The following is an 18,057-nucleotide window of genomic DNA, read 5'->3' as shown; positions in this document are numbered from 1 at the left end:
GAATTTATAGGTTTTCAGGATGATTTGAAAGTTAGCTAGGTAATTTGGTGGGGACAGGTGACTTGGGGACCCTACTCTTCGGCTGTCTTGCCCTTCTGACAGGAATATTTTTAGCAGTGAACAGTAAAGTCTGTTTATTAAAAGTTGTTATTAATTTGTGCAAACAAATTTCTGTAGGCTTAAAGCAACTGTGAATCACACATATCCACACTGGCTAGAAAATTTTTTTAACCTGAGTTTCTAGATCATTTTCATTATGTGAGTGATTTCTTTCTAAAACTAATTACCAAAGAAAGTAGGGCAATGTGACAAGAGAAATAGCAAAACAACATGAGAAAAAAGAAACAAACAAAAAAACGCTAAGCATTTTTCTCGGGATGAGAGAAATCCTGATCGTGTAAGGTTTTTTTCACCCTGCCCTGAGAAAAACCAATTCCCTGACTCAGATGCTTCAGGAGACAACTGGGTTTCTGATCCAGTAAATCGTGACTGCCTCTGAAACTTGGTTCCCACAGCTGTGGATGTGGCCTCAGACCAGCTCGGTGGTTTCCAGGCTACACTTGGAGGAATTGGAAGGGCTCTGAACATGCACCTTAGGGGCAGTCTGGGATCCATACCCTACAGCTTTTAATTCATAGGTACACCAACTCACATAAAACTTTGCTAGAAAGAAGTCGAATTGTGTGTTTTAAGAAGAATTGAAAACGGGCAGCCTGGGTGGCTCAGCCGTTTAGCACTGCCTTCTGCCCAGGGCGTGATCCTGGAGACCCAGGATGGAGTCCCACTTCGGGCTCCCTGCATGGAGCCTACCTCTCCCTCTGCCTGTGTCTCTGCCTCTCTCTCTCTCCCTCTCTCTCATGAATAAATAAATAAAAAATATTTTTAACAAGTATATTGTAGGGCAGCCCCAGTGGCTCAGCGATTTAGCGCCACCTTCAGCCCAGTGTGGGATGCTGGAGATGCAGGATGGAGTCCCACGTCAGGCTCCCTGCATGGAACCTGCTTCTCCCTCTATCTGTGTCTCTGCCTCTCTCTCCCTCTCTCTCTCTCAAATAATAAATAAATAAAAACATAAATAAATAAATAAATAAATAAATAAATAAATAAATAAATGAATGAATGAATAAATAAATAAATAAAATGAAAAAGTATATTGCAGCTATATTGGTAGCTATATTAATAAAGTGTGTTGTTTTTACATTTTATGGTGACTGGACCTAGCAAGTCTCTACATCAACAACCATCACTTCTAGTCCTCACAACAGTGTCATGGGACAGGCGGTATTATTTCCTTTTTATAGATGAAATTGATGACCTCAAGCACATGCGGTTCCTTCCTTTTCTTTTTTTCTGTTCAGAATATACAAGCTATAAGTGAGCAAATTGCAAGAAACCCACTTGCGTGACGAACACTTCTACTTTCCTCAGATGATTTTAATATTTTTCTCAATTCTGAACTCCTTATCTATCTTACTACTCCTTTTCGAATAACTTAGGATACATTTTCCCAGGACTTGTTCAGAGAACCAGTCCCTGGATTAATGTCTTTCCCTAAGTATGAATCAGTGACCTGAAACAGACCCAGCATACACAGATTCTCCTATTTATTCAACACCCATCCATTCCAAAAAGAAGTCTATTTGGCCTTCTATATGGCAGGTACAGAGACAGGCTCCATCCCCACTGGGTTTCAATCCATGTCTCAGAGTACTACCTGCAGGCTTTTGAACTTCATATCAGGAGCCTTAATGCTGATTTCTGAGGGCAAAACAAGCAAGTCCACAGTTCTCCTTCATGCTTCCCCAGCAGACCCTTGGGTTCTCTCCACAGAGTTGAACTGTTACTGAGCCATTGGTTGTGTAGGTCAGTCACAGAGCAGCATTGCCATCCAAAACAAAAAGGAGGAAAAAGGAGTTTGGAAGTAGTTGGGTCTCACAAATCGTAGGGAGGGAATATTGAAACTGTGACAATGTTTCTTAGTGCACCTTTTCTCAGAGCCACATCTCTCCTGTTCTTGACTGAGGGACAGGAGAGTCTAGGTAGGGAGAAATAGGTAGGGGGCTACAGATTCAGGCTCACAAAGATCCTAAGGATGCTGAGATGTAAGGAAACCAGAAATAAAGGAACAAAGGAGACCACCCTGCCCTAGGTATGGGTAGAGAGGGTCTTTTTTATGACAGTCCTCTGTGCCCAACAAAGGATAACCAGACTCTAAAAAGAAGTAAACCATTAAAGATGTTATCACTAGTCCTTACTCAAACCAAGACATCCCAAGAATGAGAAGGCCACAAGCTCCCTGATCAGTTCTAAATGAAAAACTGTCAGTGGAGTCCCATGTGGGCAACCCAGCCTGGGCCCCTCCCACTCCTGAGAGCTTTCTCGGTATCCTTGCTTAATAAACTCCCGTCGCTTTACTCACTCTTGGTCCACCAGATTCATTCTTCGACTCTGTGAGACAAGAACCTGACTTTCTCACTTCATTCCGCCTGCTGCACTTCTCTTACCCAAGCTCCCTGGGAAATTACTTCATTGGCTTAATCCCATCTCACTCTCCCCCTGCCTCATATCCTTTGGATTCTTCACCACCAAAGGCCAACGAACCAAGAGATGCAGGGAGGGATAGAAGACCCAGGTGATAGGGGGAACTAAGGCCAAAGAAATATAGTTTAAAATTACATCTGCTTTTTTAAAAAAAGATTTTGTTTATTTACTCATGAGAGACACAGAGAGAGAGAGAGAGAGAGAGAGAGAAAGAGAGAGAGGCAGAGACAGAGACAAAGGGAGAAGCAGGCTCCCTGTGGGAAGCCCAATGTGGGACCCCATCCTAGGACCCCAGGATCAACCACTGAGCCACCCAGGCATCCCTACAATTACATTTCCTAACAAACTTGCAGTCCATAAACAAATACTTGAAACCGACAGAGTGGGACATTCTTCCAAGAATTCACAGCTGCCTGAATGTTAATGCTTTGCTAGAGGCCAAAAGCAACATTTGTTTGCTGATAGCCAGACCTCCAGGATCCTGTAAATCTTTCATGTGTGAAAATCCTTTTGGAAATTTCTTTTATCTCTAGAGTCCCCACCCCACACAGCAACTTAAAAGTTTATAACCAAGGCTCCTCATAATCCTGGTGAAGCTTTTCAGGCCCAGGGGTCCTGTCCCCATACTTTAATAAAAGCACCTTTTTGCATGGAAAATGTCTCAAGGATTCTCTCTTCACCACTGGCTCCTGGCCCACAGTACATCACAGGTACATCTCTGAGTTAATTGCATCAGCACATCAGGAAAGTACAGAAGATTTTTGCCTATCTTCTTGTATGACACATTCTGGAGGGGGACATTCCCATCTGTTCGATCTGGGTTTTTCTCTTCCTGGGATATATAGCTTGCTAGCTAGGGAGATGATAGAGTGATAGATCTACGGATAGATCAATCCCAGGAACATAAATAGATGTTTATATAAACAAACATATAAACATAAATCTATGTTTCCACTTAATATATTTATTATTAAATGTATTACTCATAATATAATAATTATTATCTATAAACAGAACTATATATTTATATTTAAATATGCAAAATAAACATTTCTATATCTAATCTCTATACGTCCATATATAGATCTCCCTATAGAGATAGAGACAAAATGGTTAGAAATAGGTGTGTGCAGAAAGAGAGAGAAATAGATATAGACCTATAAATATGGAGAGGATCTGCCTTCAAATTCTATCCAACGACCTCTCCTCACAGGCACAGGAAAACGCACACACACATACTCAAGAGCCTTCTTGTATGTGGCCATGACAGGAAATAACACCCCTTGAGATGCCATCTCTTCTCCAACTTAAAGTTACCAGCTTTTCTCCAAAGAATACCTACACAGAGTGAGCAAGCACATGAAAAAATGCTCCACGTGACTTTTCATCAGGGAGATAGAAATCAAAACCACAATGAGATACCACCTCACACCAGTGAAAATGGGGGAAATTAACAAGACGGGAAACAACAAATGTTGGAGAGGATGTGGAGAAAGTGGAACACTCTTGCATTGTTGGTAGGAATGTGAACTGGTGCAGCCACTCTGGAAAACAGTGTGGAGGTTCCTCAAAAAGCTGGAAATGGAGCTATACTACAACCCATCAATTGCACTACTGGGTATTTACCCCAAAGACACAGATGTAGTGAAATGACTGGACACTTGCACCCGAAGGTTCACACCGGCAATGTTAATAGCCAAACTGTGGAAGGAGCCTTGATGTCCTTCAACAGATGAATGGATAAAGAAGATGTGGTCTATATATACAATGTATTATTATTTAGCCATCTGCAAGGATGAATACCTACCATTTTCATGGACATGGAACTGGAGGGTATTATGCTGAATAAAATAAGCCACAAGGTGAAAGAATTATCATGCGGTTTCACTCTTATGTTGAATGTAAGAAAGAGTGAAGAGGATCATAAGGGAGAGGAGGGAAACTGAGTGGAGAAAATTGAGAGAGGAAGTGTTGTCCCCAAGATTGCGAATCCGAGAAACCACTGAGGAGCCGACACTGATACAAACACACGAGGGTTTATTTACAAGCTCGAGCTTGGGTCCAAGTGTACCCGACACAGCGGAGCAAGGACTTGGACCCTGAGACTAAGGGGCATGGCAGCTTTATAGGGGCCAGTGGCCCATGGGATACGCAGAAAGTTGCACAGTCATGTCGGTCCACACGCAGGTGTCCGATTGAATTACATCCTACCCTATAGTATCCATTTGAGCTGGCCTATTACTTTGGTCAGAATTGGCACGCAGTTTTGGCGGGCACAAAGCAGGATTACATGGTTATGAGCCGATTTCCGATTAGGGTGTGCCCAGCAGCTTGACTAGTGTGGGGCAGCACCTGAAGCAATAAGCAGGTTATGTGGGGGTCATACAGGAGGTGGCAGGTGTAACACAACATGGAATCAGTCCTGCTCTGCTTGTCCAGAGGTAGGGGATTTTTGTTAAATTTCCTGGGTCTCAGATGAAGATAAATTATGGGAGACTCCTAACTTGGGGAAACAAAGGATTGCGGAAGGGGAGGTGGGTGGGAGGATAGTGTAACTGGGGGATGGGCATTAAGGAGGGCATGTGATGTGATGAGCACTGGGTATTATACTACATGTTGACAAATTGAATTTAAATAAAAATTTTTTTAAATTTAAATTTAAATTAAAAAAAGGTACTGGACGGCTCAGCCATCTCAGCAATTCATTTATGAAATGGCCTTCAGTAGATCATAAAAAGTTACGAATGTGAATGGAAAATGACTGAAACTCTTTCCCAGTTCAAATAAATAAGTATTCTGAAAAGCAAATCAAAGTTCCAGAATGGAAAAATGCAAAAAACGAGGGAGAGGGAGAAAGAGAAATGAATTCACTTTTTGTGATATTTATTAGTGATGGTCCAATAATGACAAATCCATGATTGTCATTAAAAACAAAGAGGGATCCCTGGGTGGCGCAGCGGTTTGGCGCCTGCCTTTGGCCCAGGGCGCGATCCTGGAGACCCGGGATCGAATCCCACGTCGGGCTCCCGGTGCATGGAGCCTGCTTCTCCCTCTGCCTGTGTCTCTGCCTCATTCTCTCTCTCTCTGTGACTATCACAAATAAATAAAAATTAAAAAAAACAAAAACAAAAACAAAAAAAACAAAGAGTTAATGAACGGTATAGAAACCGATCCTCTCAACTAACAGATAAGGAAACTGAGAAGACAAGAGACGTAATGCACACTGCTCAGGGTCACACGGGTGGCAAGGGATTCTGGTCCAGAGTTCTTTAAAGGACCACAAAACGCTAACGTCACAACTTCAGGCTCATCTAGAATTAGTGTCACTTTAGCTCAATAAAACATTCAACCAAAGTAGTCTTTCTTCTGCCAGCTAATTACATTTCATGAAGCACCCTAAAAGGGATTCGAATTATGTCTCCATGTGCGTCATCAGAATACTGCCTGATGAATTAATTAAACAAAGGTATTCCCCGAAAAAAACCTCAGCTGTGAGACCTTGCCTACCCTTTCACTTTCCAAGTCTTCATGCTTCTATATCTAATTGCCTATATTGTCATAGAAGCCAACCTTACTCAGATTGAGTTTGTCCAAGCCGAGAACTAAGTGCCAGTTTTAATATTTTTAAAAGTCAATTTAAAAATAGTTAAACAGAGAATTTCAAATGGCAAACACTGATATTTACATCATCTACTCTTATAACTAACAGAAGGGGTAATCCTGAAACCTAGATGCAGTCGTACCTTTATATGAAAGTATAAAAGCAGAAAGAGTAACCCAAAATTGTCTATTTCACAAAAGCCTATCTAAACTAGTTATGTTCAATGGTGTCTGTCTTGAAGCAACAATCTCTAGAAAGACCTTGTTCAGACCTAGCTCCACCACCAATAAGCATGTGAACTTGGACAATCCAATCCTCCGGAACTCTGTTTCTTTCCTGTGCCTCAGAAGAGAGGACCAGAGCTGATGATCCCTCAGTTCCCTCTCAGACCTAAAATGCTGCTGTGGGGTCCTAAACACTCTATACTGAGCACAAAAAGATGGGGGATCTTATATATACTCAAATGCTAAAATATAAAACTAACTCTGAGCATAGATCCTGAGTATTTTAGGGTTCTCTCCTATGGCGATAGAAAATCCCCAAATCTATACCCCTTTTTATCATAGACGGTGGGTATATGGGTCCAAGCCACTAGAAATAATAAATATGTGTATCAGAACAGCCATCTACCCTCATGCTCGCTGCTTTTCAAAGCAAAGCCCTCAAAGAACTCCATTATTATTTTCTGAGGGTACCGGTTAACATGTAGAATCCTAACCTGCCCCTTCCTTTAACCTAAAAAAAATTAAAATGTTGGCTGGCCATATTAACAAGCTCTCCAGGTTATTCTTTTGCACACTAACATTTGAGAACCACTGGCTAGGCACCAAGGAGAATTGATTTACCTTAAAATAGCAAAATTTGAAATCCTATGTCCTTTCCTATTTTCAGATCATAATAAATAAAGAAATGAAACAGCGAAGAGAGAGGGAAGGAGGCAAACAGAAACAAAGTGCCAATCAAAAATGAGATTTACATAAAGTTTGTCTTTCAAAAATTTATGGACAAAAGACTCCATACTGATGGAAATATGTTAAAGGGACACAGGTGTCAACTGAAAGAGCTCCCGTGGCCAGAGCAGAGACAATATAAGCAACAAAATAAGTAGTGTTGGATTATAACCCAAAGCGTAAAATAAATATCCATGAATCTATACTAATATTAAAAATTGTAAAAGAAAGAAAGAGTGGCACCTGGGTGGCTCAGTCAGTTAAGCTTCTGCCTTAGGCTCAGATCATGATCCAGGTCCCAAGGCAGGCTCCCTGTTCAGCAGGGAACCTGCTTCTCCCTCTCCCTCTGCCCCTCTCACTCATGCTTTTTCTCTCCTCTCTCAAATAAATAAATAACATCTTTGAAAAACAAACAAACACAGAAGAAAGAGAAATCTCCCATGTAGAAGAATTTCAAACAATTTGTGCAGACATTCCACCCTCAAGTTGATGAGCATACCTTCCCACTCTTATGTGTGGAATACACATAGTAACTTCCTTCTACAAAATATATTATGAAAAATTTATAATAATAATAATAATAATAATAATAATATAATAATAAAGAATCACTTTACTATGGAGAAAGCTAACAAACACTATCTCAGCAAGATGATCAGATCGATACCAAGACTGATAAATCATGTTGATAGTATCTATCCTTTATATGATATAATGAAAATGGCAGTATATCTCTGTATATAATCCACAATCGCAGTTCAATCATGAGATAAACAACAGACATGTCCCACCTGAGGGAAATTTTACAAAATACTCTATTTCTCAAAGTGTTCCAGTTCAACAACAACAACGAAAGGCTGAAAAACTGTCACAATCCAGAGGAGCCTGAGAAAACATGAGGACAAGTGTAATGTGATGTGAGGGATGGTAACTTAGCAAAAACTAAGGAAATCTGAATAAAGTATGGTCTTTGGTTAATGCGAATATTTTAATATTGATTCATTAGCTAATATTTATACCGTACTAATATAAGATATTGATAATTGGAGAAATTGAGTGCAAGCCCATGAGAATTCTCTGTACTATCTTCTCAATTTCCCTATAAATCTTTGGTTTTTTTTTTTCTAATCAGTAAGATTTATTTTGAAAATTGACTTAAATGTATCAGGCTCCAAGTATGAAGACATTTTAAGAATAGTTTAATTTTTGCCTTATTCTTAAAGAGTTCCTTCGATGGGAACAAAGTAAGAATTTTATATCAGAAGGAAAGAAAAACACTTATGAACACCTCCTCAACCTGAAAAGCAGGAAAGGATAATAAATAGCAAAAATCAGATAAAAATACTTCTTTTATAGTAGACACCATATTGCAAGTGCATTTAAAATTAGCAATGCATGACATTTATTTCCTGGACATTTGTCTTCCAAAGAGTTCACAGTGCTTCAGTGTCAGTTAAGAAATGATTCATGTGAAATTTTTATTAAACCAAATTTACTGGGAAATTACTGCCCAGATAATACTTTATTTTGATTTTATTGAGTTCCTTCCTAATCACTGAGCCTTTTAGTTAGAGCTTTCAACTATAGCAAATGCCTTAGAAGGCCAATTTTTAAGTTGCTATTATAATACCCTAATGGAATCACGTATCGTTTTCCTTCGCTCAGATATGGCACACAGTAGGCACCTGATAAAATACTGAATGAGTGAATGGATAAAATTGCTTTTTATCATTTCATTCAGCAATTTCATTCTTATCTTTGTCCATTTCATGTTCTAATGTTTATCAACATCAACTCAAGAAGGTTAGGGATCCATTAATTTATTAAGTATTTGGTGCATAGCTACTATGTGCAAGGTGCTAGGAATACCAAGTTAACCAGACATAGATGCAGTCCCTAGCTCCCTCCAGGCCATGCTGGTGGGAGAGACGGATACTAACCAAAAAGTGACAGAAAGACAACTAAACAAGATTATAGTAGCCAATATAAAGGTAAATATACAGCTTACTACAAGTACGTATATAAGAAGGTTTAGTCTAACTGGGGCCTCAGAGAAGATGACCACAAGAAGCAACATTTATATTAAGACTTAGAGAAAGGAGAAGGTAAGTGGTGGAAGGAGAATATTATGAGGAAAAGGAAGGTTTCTGCCTCTGAATTGTAGGGCTCTGGGCAAGTCCCTTGAGCTTAGGCTCTGAACCTACTTCTTTCTCTGCAAAACTGTGACAGTAATAATGCCTGTGCCATAGAGCTCTAATGAGTAAAGAGTTGGACTTTATTTGTACAATATCTAGGACGTTAGTAAGTACTTAATAAATATTTTCTGGTGGCCATAACGGCCTGGAGCCAGGCTTCCTGAGTTCGAATCCTTTAGTTGGCCCATCAAGATAACAGTATCTGCCCATAGGGTTGTTGGAGGATCCCATGAGTTCTTTTATGTGAAGCATGACACAATTCTTGGCACATAATATGTGCCATATGAATGTTAACTTATATTATCAATAAAGAAATCCTACAACAGTCCAATGAGGTGTTTAGAAATTATTCTATAGCTTTTAAGGGAATTGAAATTCAAAAAGAACCTAAGTGCCTGTCCGTGTTTACGTAGCTAACCAGTTCATTATCTGAAACCCAAACTCACAATTTCTGATTTTAACCTCACTCCAAGAGGCCTCCTCAAGCCCGAGGAAAAATTGCCTTCTTGGGATCTCAGGGAAGAATCCTTAACATGATAATATGACCATTGGTAATAATGTCTCTCGGTTCTTTCCAAATCCATAAAGATGCATTTCCTGATGAGTGAGCTGTGAAGAAAGAGATGAGAAACCTTCATCCCTCTGAATTACTTGTGTCAGAATATTTTAACCATAGTACTATGGATAGTAAATTATCCTTATTAACAGGAAATATGTCTCAGTTTGGAATCTGAGCAATCAGATGGGCAGAGAAAAACTGCTTTGACTTGCTCTTCATCTTTTAAAGACAAAGGAGAGCTTTTCTATGTACGAAGTCAGTTGTTAAGATAGCCTTAGGGAATAAGAGTCTGCAGCATGGAATCTGGCTGCACAGCCTGGATGCCTGAGCTCCAGGTCTTCCTGATCCCAAATCCATGGGCCTGTCCCCCAACACAGGCTGCCACCAGAGGTCATTTGCAATTGCTCTCTTAGGAGCTCCAGGGAAGGGGAAAGGAGCTAGATAGGAAGACGGGATGCGTGGAGGCCGAGAAAATTAAGGCCATTCCACTTTAAGTCCAGTGTTAGCACATGTCCAGCCATCCCGCACCCCTGCAAAGAAGAGCTGAAATTTCCATTACTTCAGTAACAGCAAAAAACCAAAAGTTTACAGCTTAATGTCTTTGAAAGCCCCACATTAGCATAAGAACTGAGCCCAGGCCTAGGGCAGGAAGCCCCTATTAGAATGAGAACAGAGCTCAATGCCCTTGAAGGCCCCATATCAAAATGTAAACAGAACTTGAGGAATTGCTCCGGCCCTTCTGGAGGTCCCTGAGACCAGCCCTTAAAACTCAGCTAAAACCTACTTCGGGGTCCAAGTCCCTGCTCCGTTGTGTCGGGTGTACTTGGACGCAAGCTTGAGCTTGTAAATAAACCCTGGTGCGTTTACATCGGTGTCGGCTTCTCAGTGGTTTCTCGGATTCGCAATCTTGGGCACAACAGTCTGAGGTAAAAAAAACAAAACCAAAAGAAGCTCGGACGCAGGCAGAGTGAACGCAGGGTTCTGAGAGAAGCGGCAGAGACCCGGGGGCTTGGGGGCTCTTCTGTGGAGGCCCCTGCATCCTGGGGGGGCGGGATGTTGAGCCCCAGAGCCAGAGGACCCAGCGTCCCCACTCGCATCCCGTCTATCAGCGCCGAGTCTCAGGGAGCAGCACAGCGCCACCCGCTGGAGGCCAGAGGCGCTGACGCCCACTCCGCCTCTGACCCCACAGATGTGCACCTGAGAATCAGCGCCAAGGCCCATCCCCAGACCCCGCACAGACCACTCGCTGCCACCAAGTTGTCGGACCACAGAGGCTGCAGAGCTTCAGCTCTGCCTGGAAAGTAGGGTCTAGCTTCCTTTGTACTTTGTGCTTTATTTTCATTTATTTACTTTGATTCTTTTTTATTAATTGCTTTATTTTAATTTTTATGTATGTACCTTATATATTTCTTATTTTTACTTTCATGGTACTTTAATTGTGTTTCTTATTTTGGGATTTAGAATCTTTTAACAACCAGGCCAAAATAATCTGGTGTTTTTTTGGGGAGGGCAGTTATTGTTTTTCTTGGTTTTTCTTTTTCTTCCTTCTTTCTTTTCTGGAAAAAATAATGAGATGGAGAAATTCACCTCCATAAAATAACATGAGGTAGTACTCACAGCCAGGAAGTTCATCAATACACATATATGATGTCTAACTACAGTTTAAAACAATGATTAGAAAGATAGCAGCTGGGCTGGAAAAAGAGCATAGAAGAAAACTAGAGAATCCCTTACTGTAGAAATAAAAGAACTAAAATCTAGTCCGGCCAACGTTAAAAGTGCTATAACTGAGATGCAGTCCCAAGTGGAAGCCTTAAAAACAAGAAAGGTTATGGACCACAGAGGCAGACTGAGGGAACTCAGCCACTTATTAAAACAATAACATTCATATCATAGGAGACTCAGAAGATGAAGAGAGAAAAAAGGGGGTAGAAGTTTTTTTGAATGAATTATGTAAACTTCTATAACCTGAGGAAGGACACAGACACTGAAATCGAGAGACAGAGAACTCCCAATAAATTCAACAGAAGCTGACCATCACCCAGGCACCTCAGAGTCAAAGTCACAAAATACACAGACAAAAAAAGAATCCTGAAAGCAGTGGAGGTGGGGCATGGGGGAGGTAGTCCTTAACCTACAAGGGAAGATGAATCAGTTTGCAGCAGATCTGTCCACAAACTTGGCAAGCCAGAAGGAAGTGGAAGGAAATATTCAATATGCTGAATGGGAAAAGTATGCAGCCAAGAATTCTTTCTTTTGTTTTTTTTTTTTAAATAATCATCAAAATTTATTTAATCTCCCTAGGAAGAAATTAAAAATTTCTGAACATAAAATGCCATTTTCCTCAATCATAATAGCAAAAATTTATTTTATGTTTTTAATTTTTTTAAATTGGAGTTCAATTTGTAAGAATTCTTTCTTCAGCAAGGCTGTCATTCAGCATAGAAGGAGAGATAAAGAGTTTCTCAGACAGGCAAAAAATAAAGGAGTTCATGACCACTAAACCAGTCCAGTAAGGAATTTTAAGAGGGACTCTTCTAGTGGGGGAAAAAAAGAGACCAAAAGCAAAAAACTAGAAAGGACCAGAGAACATCACCAGCAACACCAACTCTACAGGTAACACAAAGGCACTAAGTTCATATCTTTCAGTAATTACTCTGAATGCTGATAGACTAAATGCTCCAATCAAAAGATATAGGGTATCAGAGTGGCTTAAAAAACATGATCCGGGATGCCTGGGTGGCTCAGGGGTTGAGCCTCTGCCTTTGACTCAGGGTGTGATCCTGGAGTCTGGGATTGAGTCCCATATTGGGCTCCTGGTGGGGAGCCTGCTTCTCTCTCTGCCTAATTTTCTGCCTCTCTCTCTCTCTCTTAAATAAAATCTTTATTAAAAAAACAAGATCCATCTGTATGCTGCCTACAAGATGCTCACCTTAGACCTATAGACACCAGCAGATTGAAAGCCAGGGGATGGAAAATCATCTATCACACTAATGGACAGCAAAAGAAAGCTGGAGGACCCGTACTTATATCAGACAAACTAGATTTGAAACCAAACCCTGGGGGACACCTGGTGGCTCAGTGGTTGAGCATCTGCCTTCGGCTCAGGGTGTGATCCTGGGATCCCAGGATCGAGTCCCACATCGCCCTCCCTTTGGGGAGCCTGCCTCTACCCCTAACCCTAACTGCAAACCTAAGCCCAACCCTAACTCTAACCATAACCCTAACCCCAACTCCTAACCTCCTGCCTTAATCCCTAAAGCCTAAACCCTAACCCTAACTCTAAATCCTGTCCCTAACCCTAACCCCTTTCCCTAATCCCTAACCCCCATCCTAACTCCTAACCACTGACCCTTACCCTTATCCCTCACCCTAACCTCTAATCTGTAACCATAAGCCTAATCACTAACCCCTAACATCTGACTTAACCCTAACCACTAACTGCCTCCCTTCCCCTGATGCTACCATTCATTCTACCCATTCACTTACCCTGTGGTTCTGAGTAGTCCCTTCTGAGGTGGACGTGGCCCCCAACGGCGCCTCCAGAGTCCTCCAGGGGGTCCTGAGGAAGCCGGGCTCCTGTGAGTGCGGACGCGGCCCCATGTGTTCCTGAGTCATAGTCAGCGGGTCCTGAGGACGACGGGGCTCCTGTCACTGTGGACTATGCCTCACATCCTCTGGAAGCCTCACAGCAGGTCCTCAGGAGGCCGGGGGCTCCTGTCACCCTGGACATGGCCCCACGCCCCCCCGAAAACTCACTGCGGGTCCTGAGGAGGCTGTGGGCTCCTGGCAGCATAGACGCAGCCCCATATGTCCCGAAGCCAAGTGCATGTCCTGAGGAGGACGGGGGTCCTGTCAATGTTGATGTTGCCCCACATTTTTCTCAAGCCTCACCATAAGACCTGAGGAGGTTGGGGGCTCCTGTCAGCATGGACGTGGCCCCAAAGCTTCCCAAAACTTCAGAGGGGGTCCTGAGGAGGCCGGAGACCTGTCAGTGTGGATGCGGTCCCCACATCTTTCTTAGGCCTCACCACGGGCCCTGACAAGGCTGGGGTCTTCTGTCCGCATGGACACATCCCCATATTTCCCGAAGTCTACACCGGGGGTCCTGAGGAGGTCAGCGTCCTGTCAGTGTGGACGTGGCCCCACATCCTCCCGAAGCCTCACTGTGGGTTCTGAGGAGGCCGGGGCTCCTGTCATCATGGATGTGGCCCCCATCTTCCAGAAGCCTCAACTTGGGTCCTGAGGAGCCCGGGAGCTCCTGCCAGAGTGGACGCGGCACCACATCTTCCTGAAGCCTCCCCGCGGGTCCTGAGGAGGCTGGGGCTCATCAGCGTGGACGCGACCCCACGTCCTCCTCAGGCCTCACAAGCACAGGCGGGCTCCTGTTAGTGCAGGCGGAGGAGGCTTACTGCGCATGCACGCTCCTTGGGCGGGACCTGGGGTCGGGCTCCATCTGCGGGACACTTACGCACTGCAGGAGGCCGTGCAGGAGGCGGCGTCCCCGTCCCTGGGGCCGCACCTGCCTCCTTCCAGGCTCCAGCTGAGGCCTGTGAGCTTCGGAAACGTCTCACTGAAATGGAGCCCAACACCCGGACAGAGTCACCAGGTCCGGGTGAGGACCAGGCAAGGACCAGAATCACCAGGTCCAAGTGAGCTCCACGTGGGGACCTAAGTCAACAGGTATGGGTGAGGCTCCGGTGGAGACCAGAATCACCATGTCCAGGTGAGGTGCAGGTGGCAACCACACTCACCAGGTCCCAGTGAGGCCCAGGTGGGGACCAGAAGCACCAGGTACAGGGGAGGCTCTTGAAAGAACCAGAGTCAACAGTTCGAGGTGAGGTGCAGGTGGGAACCAGGGTCAGCAGGTCCAAGTCAGGCCAAAGTGGGGTTCACAGTCACCAGGTCAGGGTGAGACCCAGAGGGGAACCAGAGTCACCTGGTCCAGGTGAGGTCCAGTTGTGGAACACAGTCACCGGGTCCCAATTATGCCCAGTTGAGGACCATGGTCAACAGGGCCAGGTGAGGCCCAGATGGGGATCAGAGTCACCAGGTCCAAGTGAGACACCAGCTATGTGTCTCTTAGCTCTTAGGTGGGGACCACAGTCACCAGGTCCAGGGTAGTCTCAGGTGCCGACCAGAATCACCAGGTCCAGGTGAGGCCCAGGTAAGGACCAGAGTTACCAGGTCGAGGTGAGTCCCAGGTGGGGAACACAATAACCATGTCCCAATGATATCCACCTCAGGACCAGAGTCACCAGGTCCACTTGAGGACCAAGTGGGGACCAGATTCACCAGGTCCAGGTGAGGCCCAGGTGGAGACCAGAGTTACCAGTTAAAGGTGAGTCTAGAAGGACAGCACGGGAACCAGGTCTAGGTGTGGTCCATGTGAGAACCAGATCACCAGGTACAGGTGAGGCGCAGGTGGGAACCAGAGTCAGCAGGTCTGGGTGAGGCCAAGGTGGGGACCACAGTCACCAGGTCCAGATGAAACCAAGCTGAGGACCAGAGTCACCAAATCCAGGTGAGGCCCGGGGGGAGTGGGACTGGAGTCACCAGGTACAGGTGAGGCTAGAAGAACAGCAGAGACACCAGGTCCAGGTGAGGTTCATGTGGGAAACAGAGTCACCAGGTCCAGGTGAGGCCCAGGTGAGGACCAAAGTTAAATGTTCCAGAGTCTCACTTGGGAAACAGACTAAACATATCCCGATGATGCCCAGGTGGGTACAAGAGTCACCAGGTCCAGGTGGGGCGCACATGAGGACCAGAGTCACCAGGTCCTGGTGATACCCAGGAGGGGACCAGATTCACCAGGTCCAGGTAAGACCAGGGTGGAACTCAGTCACCTGGTCTGGGTGAGGCCCAGGTGGGGACAAAAGTCATAAGACCAGTTGAGGCCCAGGTGGGAACACAGTCACCAGGTCCAGGTGAGGCCAAACTAAGTACCAGAGGCACCAGGTCCAGCTGAGGCCCAGTTGGGGACTGGAGTGAACAAGTATAGATTAGGTTAGAAGGACACCACAGTCATAAAAACGCAGCTAGTTGAAACCTGGCTTCTAGGGATGCTTTCTTGTGAGAGCTGAGCTCAGGGCAGGACCCTCCCGCATCCTGACTGCCTCTAGACATAGCTCCTATCATCCTTAAGTGAGGTGCTGGAAGAGGTTGCGTGAAAAGCATGTGGAAGTGTCAGGCCTGTACTCACGTGTATCTGAGTTCAATACAGGGATTTCCAACAGCCTTGTTCAATTAGAGTCATGCTACATTTTAACTCCCATGAACGAGTGGCAAACAGACATCTGCCTGCAAGGCATACACATTTCTGAGAGTTGAGCTTATGGCCTGTACCTCCCCCAACCTGACTGCCTGTACGGTCTACTTCCACAGCATTTCGTTGTATGCGGGACAGTAGCGAAGTGAGAACCAACTGTCTGCCTTGTCAATTTCGCGCTAGGGGACAGCTGCCTCCAAGGCATGCACACTCCTTTGGATTGAGCTTATGGCTTGTACCTCCCACATGCTGAACGCCTGTACGCTTCGCTTCCAAAGGATTTCCTTCGATACGGGACGCAAGTTTTTTTTTTTTTTTTTTTTTTTCCGGGACGCAAGTTTTGTGAGAGGCAAGTGTCTCTTAGCTCAATCCAGCGACTTCGGAGGAATTCCTCCGTCAGAAGGGAGCTACATACTAACTTCCAAACCTGAGTACCTAGTTGAAAGCTGTCACTCTGGGGAGCTTCCTTCTGCGAGGTGAGCTGACACGCGGTCCTTCCCAGTTCCACACTGCCTGCACATGGAGTTACGAACATCCTCACTAGACAGGTTTGTCAGAAGCTCATGGGATGGGGATCCCTGGGTGGCGCAGCGGTTTGGCGCCTGCCTTTGGCCCAGGGCGCAATCCTGGAGACACGGGATCGAATCCCACGTCGGGCTCCCTGTGCATGGAGCCTGCTTCTCCCTCTGCCTGTGTCTCTGCCCCTCTCTCTCTCTCTGTGACTATCATAAATAAATAAAAATTAAAAAAAAAAAAAAGAAGAAGCTCATGGGACGCAAGGGGCAAGCTGCAAGCTTCAATGGTTGCGTCTCCAGGTGCAGTAGAGCGGTATTGACGGAACGTCCTGACTTACATTGCTGCTACGTTCTCACGGCCATAACAACGCAGCTAGTGGAAAGCTGGCTTCGAGGCATGCTTCCTTGTGAGAGCTGAGGTCAGGACAGGACCCTCCCGCATCCTGACTGCCTGTAGACATAGGTCCTAGCATCCTTATGTTAGGTGCTGGGAGAGGTTGTGAGAAAAGCATGTGGAAGCGTCGGACCTGAACTCACGTGTATCTGAGTTGAATACAGTGATTTTCAATGGCCTTCTTCAGAGTGTAGGTAAGTTTTAACTACCATGTACGAGTGGGTAGCAGACATCTGCCTCCCAGGCATACACACTTCTGAGAGTTGAGCTTATGGCCTGTACCTCCCACATCCTGCCTGCAGGTACACGTCGCTTCTAAAAGGCCTAGGCTCGATGCGTGACTGAAGTGTTGTGAGAGGTAAGTGGAATGTCCCGGCACAGAAGTGTAGTGCCTCCAAGCTCAATCCAGCGATTTCCTAGTAATTCCTGTCTTAGACTGGTGCTACATACTAAGTTCCATAGGTGAGAAGCTAGCTGAACGCCTTGTCCAAAAGCAACTTACTTCTGAGAGTTGAGCTCACACTCAGTCCCTCACAGTTGTACACTGCCTGCAGAGTGATTTTCGAACGTCTTCACCAGAGACGTTTGTCAGAGGATTCTGAGACGCAAGTGGAACAATGCCAACCTGGAAGGTGTCCCCAGGTGCAGTAGAGTGGTAATCTTGGAACCTCCTGACTCAGAATACTGCTACATTCTCACTGCCGTAAGAACGCAGCTAGTTGAAACCTGGCTTCTAGGCATGTTTTGTTGTGAGAGCTGAGGTCAGGGCAGGACCCTCCCGCATCCTGACTGCCTGTAGACATAGGTCCAGGCATCCTTATGTTAGGTGCTGACAGAGGTTGTGTGAAAAGCATGTGGAAGTGACAGGCTTGTACTCTCGTGTATCTCAGTTCAATACAGCGATTGTCAACGTCCTTGTTCAATTAGAGTGTAGCTTGGGTTCTAGCTCCCATCAATAAGTGTCTAGCAGACATCTGCCTGCAATGCATACACACTTCTGAGAGTTGAACTTATGCCCTGTACCTCCCACATGC

The sequence above is a fragment of the Canis aureus genome, chromosome 24 (assembly GCF_053574225.1).
Source record: "Canis aureus isolate CA01 chromosome 24, VMU_Caureus_v.1.0, whole genome shotgun sequence".
In the NCBI taxonomy this organism is placed as follows: Eukaryota; Metazoa; Chordata; class Mammalia; order Carnivora; family Canidae; genus Canis; species Canis aureus.
Note: the sequence above shows the minus strand (reverse complement) of the source record.